Genomic DNA, 11,357 nt, shown 5'->3' with positions numbered 1-11,357 from the left:
TAAACTAATGTTTCTTCTGATGTCTTGAGGAATGGGATTAATTATGCATAAATTAAGAAGTATTTGCCAAGATGAGCATGAAGGCCATTTTTGAATTTAGAAAGAAGTACATATTTATTTAATTCCAGAGTTTAATGTGTGCTAAGATATGCTTAAGTTTCGCAAGTCTTTGGCACATTTCTTCATGTTTCTGGCTTTATGCCTGGCTCTGAGTTTCCTGTTCGTATTTCCCAAAATATGACATTCCTGAGGGATTCAAGTCTGAACAGGCTCTGAGTAACTATAAGGGTACTAGCAAAAGACCACTTTCTCCTTAATTTCAGCCTTGAAGCAGGCTCTGGACCATTTGACAAGAAAGAGGTTGTTTAATAAACTAATAATATCCTTTTAGGCTATAGAGCCAAATTAAAAGATTTTTAGAAAAAAATAACTTGAAACAGTAACCAAGGCTGCACCAGTTGCCCTCTTTTGGTCTTTGCTATATGCCTTGTCTTTCAACATCAGCTTCAAGTCAACAGTTTTCATTCTGAGGAAATCCAAGAGGGCTGTCTTCCAGAGTGAAAAGCTGGGATAAGTCTGAAGAGTTTCTAATTCTACTGTGATCAAGGAAAATAGGGTAAGATAACTCATTGTACATGCAAGACGTTGGTTGAAATTTTTTCCTCTTTCTCATGACTTTATTTTACCTATTTTTTCAATAAGTTCTACTTAGACAGATGGTTGCAAGATGCCTATCAAAAAGAGAGCCCCAAAAGTCATTCCATGGAAGCTGGTTTGTTGGGTTAGTTAGTTGGAGGTTGTTCATCTTTATGAATGAGGATCTAAATGGAAAATTCAGATTCATATGTATATATTTGTGTCATATTCAGAGAAAGATGTATGAGGATAAAAGGATCATAGATTTAGGTGTGGAAGAGACCTCAGAAATCTCTCTGACCCCCTTCATTTATACAGATAAGGAAACTGAGGTCCAGGGAAGTTAAATGATTTGCCCAAGGTCAAAAAGGGACTGAGTCACAGGTGGAATTTGAATTCAAGTCCTCTAGTTATAGAACCAGTGTTTTTTCCACTATACCGGTTGATATCTATTCATGCATCAGGTAATATGCAAAATAGTATTATAAATTATACAAGAAACAGATTGTCTCAATTGTGGTAATGATGCCATCACTAGCCCTCTCTCTTTCTTCGTCTATCTTTTTGTCTACCTGGAGTCAGGAAGACTCATCTTTATGAGTTCATATCTGGCCTCAGACACTACTATATGACCCTGAGCAAGGCACTTAACCCTGTTTGTCTCAGTTTCCTCATCTGTAAAATGAGCTGGAGAAGGAAATGGCAAACCATTCCAGTAACTTTGCCAAGAAAACCCCCAAATGGAGTCACAAAAAGTCAGACACAACTGAAAAATGACTGAACAACAAAAAAAGTCTTAGTGTAGTTAATGAGTGCAGTTTTAAGCTAAGTGAAATTTTAAGCTGTTAAAGCTTAAAATTACACTAAGACTTTTCTAAGTTGTATATCTATATTGATATAGAATTATATAGATATGGACACTAAATTTATATATACATTTATGACTGTAACTTCTGGGAAATTCCCAGCATATAAACTCCCCCTGTGATAGAGATTGACAACTTGTGTGTAAATTATAGTCTTGCCTTCACAGGAATTTCATGGTGATTTCTTAGACTCCATGGGTTTGTCCTCATGCTTTCCATTACTTCCCAAAGTCCTTGAGGTCTTACTAATTTCCCTGCTAGAATCCAACTATCACCTGGCCTTTCCACCTGCCATGAACTGAGCTCTCCCTTATGTGTTGTCTCTCTCAATCAAAATGTTAGCTCTTTGAGATTATGGATTGTCTTACTTTTCTGTCTCTATCCCTGTGCTAAGTACAGTACTTTGCATATAGTAAAGTTTAATAAAAGCTCTTCCATTCCATTGAATGAAACAGAGATCTGAAGAGGTAGAGGTAAGAAAGGTGGGTATTCTAGGCATGGAGGTGGAAGTGTTGTGGATGGGGCACAGTAAGGGGGCCAGTTTAGCTGAACTGTGGAGTGAGAGGAGAGAACAGTAAAATGTGGCTGGAAAGATAGTTTGGAGTCAGATTGTGAAGGACTTTAAATGCCAAAAAGAAGAGTTTACACTTAATGCTATAGGCAATCGAGGCCATTGGAATGCCTTGAGTGGGTGAGTGACACGGTCAGACCTGTAGAAAATCACTATGGCAGCTATATGGAGAATGACAGAAGGGACTTGAGGCAGGAAGACCCACATCAGGATGCTATTGCAAAGTCTAGGCAAAAAAATCTCCGAATTAGGGTGGTAGCTATGTGAAGAGAGAGAAAAGGTAGTATATGAGAGATGTTGTGAAGGTAGAAATGACAAGATTTGGCAATAGATTGGATTTGTGGGGTATGAGAAAGTGATAAATCAAGGATGATATTGAGGTTGTGAACCCAGGAGATTGGAAGGATGGTGGTGTCCTTGATCAAGCATTCTGAGGGCTGGGTAGGGAGAAGATAATGAGTTTTGTTGTGAGGGAGCTATCTATGTACTAAATCTAATGCTGGAATCAAAGTCAGGAAGACCTAAGTTCAAATCCTGCCTCAGATTCTTACTAGCTTTGTGACCCTGGACGAGTCCCTTGAACTTGTCAGATTCAGTTTCCTCTCCTATAAAATGGAAAGAATAAAGCACCTACCTCACAACATTGTTTTGAGGATGAAATGAGATAATATACGTAAAGTGCTTTGCAAACCTTAAGGTACTATATGAATATTTGCTATTTTGTACATGTTGAGTTTGAGATATCTATGTAACATTCAAAATGTCTGCTAGGCAGTTCATGATATAGCACTGGAGCTCAGGAGACAGAATAGAGCTGGTTATACAGATCTGAGAGTTATCTGAATAGAGAAGGTAATTAAAACAATGGAAGCTGATGAAGTCACCAAGTGAGAGAATGTAAAGAAAGAAGAAGGGCCAGGGTGGAGCATTGCAGGATACCCACAGTTAGGTGGCATGACGTGGGTGGTGATTCAGCAAAAGACAAAAAGAAGAAGAAGTCTGACACATAGAAGAACCAAAAGAGAGCATAAAGTAATTTGGGGGGAAAAATAACCCAACCACCATAAAATGGTCCAATTTGAGTGGACCCCATCAGATGTGTTGGACATGTGGACCTCTGTACCATCAGGTTGTATTATAAGGATATTGTAACCCTTTCTAAGATTCTACAATTATAAGTAAGCTGCTAAAAGCAGCATGACTTAATCAATTATTCTTAGTCAACAATGTTGGTGAAAGTAGACAAGGAAGTTTGGGAAAGAAATGGTGTAAATAATAGTCAGATAATGGATAATCCAAAAAGAATTTGTATTTGGCTTTCTAAGTTTGTTGGAGACATGAATTAAATTATATAACTAAATCTATCTAATCTGACCCCCTACTTAACATAGGAATGAAGAATAGTTATGTAACACAAGCTCATAGATACCCACTCATTTTTTCTCACTGTGCCTGGCACTGACTTTCTCTTGGCTTAGCCTTACTTGATACAATTTGGAGTGAAGGACAATTATTAATAATATGTAAACTAGGCAGCCCTGTTAATTTATATTTGGAATTTCTTTTCATTCATTCATTCATTCAACACTTCCTGGTCCCTTGTACCTGTGATATTCAGGCTAGATAATGGGAGAGCTACAAAGAAAAATTTTTAAATGGTCCCTCTCCTGAAACAGCTTACAATATAATAGGGAAAACAGAACATCTACACATACAAAGTAAGGATAACAAGTACTTAAGAAGAATATAAGGGAGAGATTACTTCCAACTGGTAAAGTCACCCCATAGAGGAGCTAGCATTTAAGCTGGGTCTTGAAGGAGGGATAGGATATAAATTCATTTCAACAAACATTTATTTTTTTAGATAGGCAATGGGGTTAAGTGACTTGCCCAGGGTCATACAGCTAGTAAGTGCTATGTGTCTGAGGCCAGATTTGAACTCAGGTCTTCTTGACTCCAAGGCTGGTGCTCTATCCACTGTGCCACCTAGTTGCTCTACAACAAACATTTATGAAGAAGCTAATATATGTGTAAGATATTGTCATATTTGCTGGAGACACAACAGCAAAAATTAATAGTCTTTGCCTTCCAAGTGCTCCATTCTTCTTGAATGTCAACAGATGGAGATAGGACAGAATAGGGCATTCCAGGAATAAGGAACTGTGGAAGCAAAGTGTCCAGAAGAAGAAAAGCATGGAATGTGTCTAAAGCATAGATAATAAGTAGTTCAATTTGGCTGGATCCATTCCTGGATGATAATAACAGCATAGTAATATTTTATTTTTCTGTTATCACGGAGATAATGAAGTATTACACATAAGTGGATTTTCCAGGTAACTGAAACTTACCCTTTAAAGTACCAAAACTTAAAACAATTTAATGTTTTTGGTGAAAAATTTTCTAAAATGCATTATTCCCCTGCCTTAGTAAACAGAATATTAGAAGAGTTACATTATTTTTAAACTGAAAAGGGTGGATGAATGGTAAGGGCTCTCTCCCACCACTTTACTGAAACAGTTTTATCCAATGTCATGAATGGCCCCCTTATCATCAAAACCAGTGGCTCCCTGCCCCTCCCATTTCTCATCCTCAACCTCTCTGTGGTGTTTGGCACTGTGGACCACTTACTCATTTTACTCTTTCTTTTTTCTTTTTTTTTTTAGGCAATTGGGGTTAAGTGACTTGCCCAGGGTCACACAGATAGTAAATGGCAAGTGTTTGGTCTGATGCCAGATTTGAACTCAGGTCTTCCTGACTTCAGAGTCAGTGCTCTATCCACTGTGACACCTAGCTGCTCCCATTTTACTCTTTCTTAATTGACTTTATAATTTATTCTCTGTGGTGGCTATTCCAAGCCTCCCCCCGCCCTTCTCTTCAAGCCTCTATTCTATCTCATCCAGTCATTTCAACAAGAGACCTTACCTCACATTTAGAAAATAGAAGCCATTCCCGATAAGGTCTTTCTTCTCCCTACTATACATCTCACAAACCCTTAACATCAATCTACTCCATTCTCTGATGAAGAGGTGACTTTTCTACTTATCAAGTTCATCCCCTCTATCTCCTACAGAAGATGAATCCTGTATTTCTCTCTCTCTCTCTCCATCTCTCTCTTTCTCATCTATCTGACTCTGTCTCTATTTTGCTCTGTCTTTTTCTCTGTCTCTGACTTTCTTCTTCTTCTTCTCTCCATCTCTTCTCTCTCTCTCTTATTTTCACTCACTCTGTCTATTGATTCATTTTCTGCTTTCTACAAACATTCACAGGTTGAATAAAGCCTTTGCTTTACCTAATCTTCACCTAAAACTTTTTTTTTCTGATCTTCCCACCACTAGTAACCCCCTTCCCACTGCTAGTAACCTCCTCAAATTACATTTATTTTTTATATTTACTTGTATTTGTACATGTATTTCCCAATAGAATATAAACTTTTTGAGGTCAAGGAATATTTCATTTTTGTCTTTCTATCTCTAATACATAACAAAGTTCCTGACACTTGTTATTCAGTCCTTCAGTTGTGTCTGACTCTTTGTGACCCCATGGACTTGTCCATGAGGTTTTCTTAGCAAAGATACTGGAGTGGTTTCACATTTCCTTTTCCAGTGTGTTTTCATTTTACAGTTGAAGAACTGAGGCAAATAGCGGATAAGTGACTTACCCAGGGTCACACACTTACTAAGTATTTAAGGTTAAGCCCAGTGCTCTATTCATGATACCTAGTTGCCCTGACTGATACTTAGTAGGTGTTTAATAGATGCTTGGTGCCCTAGGAGTTGTGGCAAAGACCTATAATCCCAATTACTGGGAAGGATGAGGCTAGAAAAGTATTTGAGTTTGTAATTTTCAGCTGCATTGGGCCATGCCCCTCAAGTGTCTACATTAAGTTTAACATCAATATGATGAGCCTCCTAGAGGTGGAGTGTGGGATGTGGGCACACACTAGCTGCCTAAGCAGGTTTGGAAATGGGGCAGACTGAAACTTCTCTGTCAGTCAGGGGATGGGACCAATGAGTAGTCCCTACACTTCCAGCCTGGCTAAGATTGGTCTTTAAAAAGGAGGGGGGAGTTGGTGATTGGAAGATTAATATGGCACTGAAGGATGACTTTGGTGAAGAATGGCAGAATCATTGGGTTGTACTTTAAATTTTAAATCCAGGCTAACATCTATAGTAGAGTTATCCAGAATATCCCATCAAAAGCAACTGCAGGGGCAGCTAGGTGGCGCAGAGGATAGAGCAGGCCCTGGATTCAGGAGGACCTGAGTTCAAATCCGGCCTCAGACACATAATAAGCTAGCTGTGTGACCCTGGGCAAGTCACTTAACCCCATTGCCTAACCAAATAATAATAATAATAAAAAGCAACTGCAAATGTTAAAAATTCATTTAAAAAATCATTTATTTAGTTCATGCCACATACAAGGCATCATGCCAGGCACTGGGCATTCAAAGACAAACACATATATAACTCTTGTCCTCAAAACACTTACATTCTATTGGAAAAGAATATCAATTCATCTTCAATGAAACTCATAGAGTAGCTAGCAGTTTAATAGCTGGAGGCAGACGAGTGGTTCAGTGGGTAGAGTTCCAGGTTCTTTATCTGTGGTATAAAATGGTAACACTAGATGGCCTCTGATATCCTTTCCTTAATCTATTACCCTATGATAACATTGGGACAGCTAGGTGGTGCAGTGTTAAGCCTGGAGTCAGAAAGACTCATCTTCTTGAGTTCAAATCTGGCCTCAGCTGTGTGACCCTAGGCAAATGACAACCCTGTTTGCCTCAGTTTACTCATCTGCAAAGTGAGCTGGAGAAGGGAATGGCAAAACTACTCCATGATCTTTGCCAAGAGAATCCCTAATGGGGTCATGAAGAGTCAGACACAACTGAAAATTAACTGAAATGATAATATCCTTCCTCAAATGTGGTTTTAATGGAGCATATGCCACAACCATTCCCTTATTTTTGCGTTCTACAATTTTCATTCTAGTCTGTGTTTTCCTCAAAATATCTATGGAGGGTCTACCCAATAGCTTTTCTTTTGTCATTTTAGTATCTAAGAGCAATGACCAACTTTGTTAAAATTAAAACTATCCTTCTCTGCTTCAAGTCTCTCTCCACTCCAGTCTATTCTCTACTCAGTTGTCAAAGTAATTTTTGAAAAGCACATGTCTGACTTCCAGTATCAAATATAAAGCCCAATGTTTGGCATTTAAAGTTCTTCAGAATCTGGTCCTTTCTTGCAATTCTAATCACTTTACATTTTACACCTTTCCATGTACTCTATAATCTAGTTGTGCTGGCCTACTTTCTGTTTCTTGCATCTCCTATATTCATATTTTTGTATGTTGTCACCTCTGCCTCTTAATCTCATTTTTAAGTATTGTGCCCAATTAATTGATATGTTCTTTCCTCTCTTTTATTAATACAAGTATCTAGAGATATAAAATTTCCCCTAAGTACTGCTTTGACTGCATTCTACAAATTTTGGCATGTTGTCTGATTGTTGTCATTATCTTTAGTGAAGATATTGATTGTTTCTATGATTTGTTCTTTGGCTCACTCAATCTTTAGGATTAGATTAGTTAGTTTCCAATTAATTTTTAATCTATGCTGTGAAGGTCCTTATTGAATGTAATTTTTATTGCATTATAGTCAGAAAAAAGATATGTTCAATATTTTTGTTTTTCTACATTTGTAAGTTTATTAACGCCCTAATACATGGTCAATTTTTGTGAAAGTGCCATACACAGCTGAGAAATATGTATATTACTTTCTATTCCCAGTCAATATTCTCCAGAAGCCTATGATATCTTCTTATCTAAAATTTCTATTCATCTTCTTAACTTCTTTTTATTTATTTTATGATAAGATTTATCTAGGTCTGAGAGGAGTACATTGAGGTTTCCTACTAGTATAGTTTTACTGTCTATTTCCTGCTATAACTCATTAAACTTTTCCTTAAAAATTTGAATTCTATGCCATTTGGTATATACCTGCCTCTTAATCTTTCTGGCTTCCTTCATGACTCAGTTTAAATCTTACCTTCCTTAGAAGGTCTTTCTCAGTCCCTTCAGATGCTAGCCAGTCAGTCAGTAAATATTTGTTAATTACTTATTATATGCCAAGCACAGTTTTTATCACTGGGGATACAAAGAAAAGCAAAAATATAGTCCCTGGAAAATAACATGCAAACAATTATTCTATAAACACACATATATGTATATATGTGCATGTACATGTGCATATTGTACGTGATATGTATGTGATATGTATGTGTGTATAAGTATGTATGTATATAGTGTGAGTAGAGGGGAAACAGAATTATGAAATAAGAGCTTATTCTTTTTTTTTGGCTAGGCAATGGGGTTATGTGACTTGCCCAGGGTCACACAGCTAGTAAGTGTTATGTGTCAGAGGCCAGATTTGAACTCAGGTCCTCCCGAATCCAGGGCCGGTACTCTATAGACTGTGCCACTTAGCTACCCCCAATAAGTTTATTCTTGAAAGAAGTCAGGGAAGCTAAGAGGGAGAGATGATGAAGGAGAGCATTCCAGACATGGGAGATAAAAAAGTAGAAAAATAAAGTAGAAAGGGAAAGGAGAGAAGATGAGAAAAAGAAAAAGAAACGTGTAGAAACAATAGGATAGGATGGTGCCATCAGCAGAACCATTCATTTTCCTGTATCTCATGGCCCTGAGTCAGGAAGGAGAATGTCATGTGTGAGAAATAATAAGTGCCTGGCATATAGTGAATGTTTAATAAATATTTTTTATTGATTTTTATTAATTGATATTATGTTCTTGCCTTGCATTTTCAGTATATGTTTTGTTAATGTTAATTAAGAGTTAGTGGCTGATTTATTAATGGAAAATATACTGGTGGGGGCTCATGACCTATAATAGTAATAACAGTCACTGACAAGGGTTACTCTCAGGACCCTGAGAATAGTGAAATGTAGTACCAGTTCTCCCTCTGCAGAAATTCCAACTTGCCAACATAGAAGAAGGTTGAGGAGAAAAAAAGAGAGATAACAAAGGATGAGTTTGCCTGAGAAGCAGGGTAGTAAGTGTGATACTACTTGCTACATTATGTGTTGGCTAGCGAGCAAGTAAATGCTACACTTACATAAGAAAAGAACAAAAAACAGAGGAGCAATGATATACCAGGCACTGTGGTTGAGTGAATCTATTGTATAGTTGCACATTCTTAAGCTTTTCCTTGTCTTGGTAAACATATCTTATTACCAATAGTTCTACTATTACTAATTTAGTAATAGTAGAATAGTAACAAAGTCCTACTATATTATAATTACATATTTCTTTTCTCCAAATATTCTTTCTTTAGTCTTTCACCTCAAACTTTGTATGAAATAGAAGAAAATTTTTTTCTTCTCATATTATTCATGTCAGCAGTAGCAGCCGCAGCAATACTAAGCCTAAAGTAGAAAGTCTTGTGTTCAGAACTTCATTCAGAATACATTTGTCCATGTTTGTTATCAGGAAGGTTCCTGGTACTTTTGCAAATACCAAGTTAGAAGTCTCCTTGTGGGGTTTGCATAAATTCTTACGGTTATTGCTTTCCCAATAGTTGCATGGAGAGCTTTTCCTGCTAGCACTCCTTATGTTATTGGAATTGATCCAATGGTGTGTTTGAAAGGGTAGTTATATGCTCTTCTGAAATTTTATTTATTTGATTTTTTGATTTGATTTTTAAAAGATAGTGCCAGATTGGGGCAAAGGAATAGGTGGAGTGTTTTCTTGCGTTGTTGAAAACGAAATCTAATCATCCTGGTGGGCTCTGATACCTCTTCTTGAAAATTCCTTCCTCAGCTTCCATGACACAATACCACCCTAATTCTAGCCTTGCATTTTTGGCAGATCCTTATATTGACTTTGGTAACTCTTTTGTCCTCCTTGTCCTTCCCTGATTGGTAGTATGCTTTACTTGCACCTGGTTCAAACAAAGGCACTTACAAAGAAATGTAAGCTAAGGGCAGGTCTAATCTCCATAGAAATAACCTAACATGATCTATAGAAGTTTCTGATAATATCCTATTGCTTTTAGATCTTAATCAATGTCCTTTAAATTTCTTTTTCTGTGGGGTGGCTAATGGAGCTGCTTCTGCTATTCAGTCATCTTGGTTGCATCTGACTCTTCATGACCCCATTTGGAGTTTTCTTGGCAAAGAAACTAGAGTAGTTTGCCATTTCCTTCTCTAGCTTATTTTACAGATGAGGAAACTGAGGTAAAAAGGGTTAAATGACTTGCCCAGGGTCATACAGCTAGTAAGTTTCTGAGGCTGGATTTAAAATTAGGAACATGAGTTTTCCTGATTCCAAGTCCAGTGCTCTATCCACTGTGTGACCTTGCTAGCCATTCAGAAATCTTGGGGAAGTGGGTAGGGGTGGAAAGTAGAAATGCATGCATTGCTTTAGAAAAAATGAATGAAAATGCATTTATTAAAGACTTACTATGTGCATAGCATTGTGCCAATTGCTGGGAATCAAATAGAAAAAGTTAATGTATTCTCTTCTTTGAAGACGCTCACATTCTTACGGGGAAGAAAGGAGGAGGAAGAAATCACATATAGGAGATTCAACTGCAAGTCTTAGGGTACAATGACAAAGTAGATCATAATGTAGCATCTTTACATTTCCACTGATAAAATCTTAACAATTACTGAGGCTAAATCATTTGACAGTGTCAAGGGTTTTGGTGGTAAAATCTTTCTTATCTGAATCTTTGGTACCTGTGGCTACAGCAGTCACAGAAATAGATGTCAGGCCACATTTCCATGAGGGTTACTTTCCCACGCTTGATGGGGCAGGGCTGGAAACAGGACTAGGGTCTGCGTGGTGTTACTACTCCCAGGACTCTTGACCTGACCTGCCCATGGTGGCAGTTGGTTAGTGGTTGGTCTTGTTGATGGTTAGGAAGGTAGGCCACTCCCACAGTGTTTCTCCTTCTCAGTGATGGTTTTAGGCCTCCAATTGGAAACAAGGCCAGTAATCTGGTGGGCATGGTTATTCCCAAGGCTTTCTCCATCAAGGTCCGATAGAACAAGGTATTCAAGGTGGCAAAATGGTTTGACTTTCCTGCCATTTGCTGCCTCCTAGCTCTTCTTTAGACTATTTTAATGCTTGAGGATTATCAGCAGCATTGCCACAAAATGAACCAATCAACAATTATTTCTTGTTGAGTGCCTACTATGAGAGTCAAATAGGTTTAGACCTCTGGACTGGGAAACAGGAAGATGTGGGCTCTAATCTAAACTTGCTTC

At 37.7% G+C, this 11,357-nt stretch overlaps 1 protein-coding gene across 2 annotated transcripts in view; it reads left to right on the top strand.

The window, feature by feature from the left end:
- The first annotated feature begins 273 nt into the window (after window positions 1-273).
- IL1R1 (interleukin 1 receptor type 1) overlaps window positions 274-11,357 on the top strand; it is a 79,492-nt gene continuing 68,408 nt past the window's right edge. For both annotated transcript variants that reach the window (XM_027835280.1, XM_027835281.1), the window contains exon 1: window positions 274-616. The gene's annotated coding sequence lies outside the window, so the exon portion shown is untranslated. The remainder of the gene's footprint in view (window positions 617-11,357) is intronic.

The sequence above is a fragment of the Vombatus ursinus genome, unplaced genomic scaffold (genome assembly GCF_900497805.2).
Source record: "Vombatus ursinus unplaced genomic scaffold, bare-nosed wombat genome assembly UNPS02004312.1, whole genome shotgun sequence".
In the NCBI taxonomy this organism is placed as follows: domain Eukaryota; kingdom Metazoa; phylum Chordata; class Mammalia; order Diprotodontia; family Vombatidae; genus Vombatus; species Vombatus ursinus.
The sequence above is the reverse complement of the archived record's forward strand: the minus strand, read 5'-3'. Positions and strand labels throughout refer to the sequence as shown.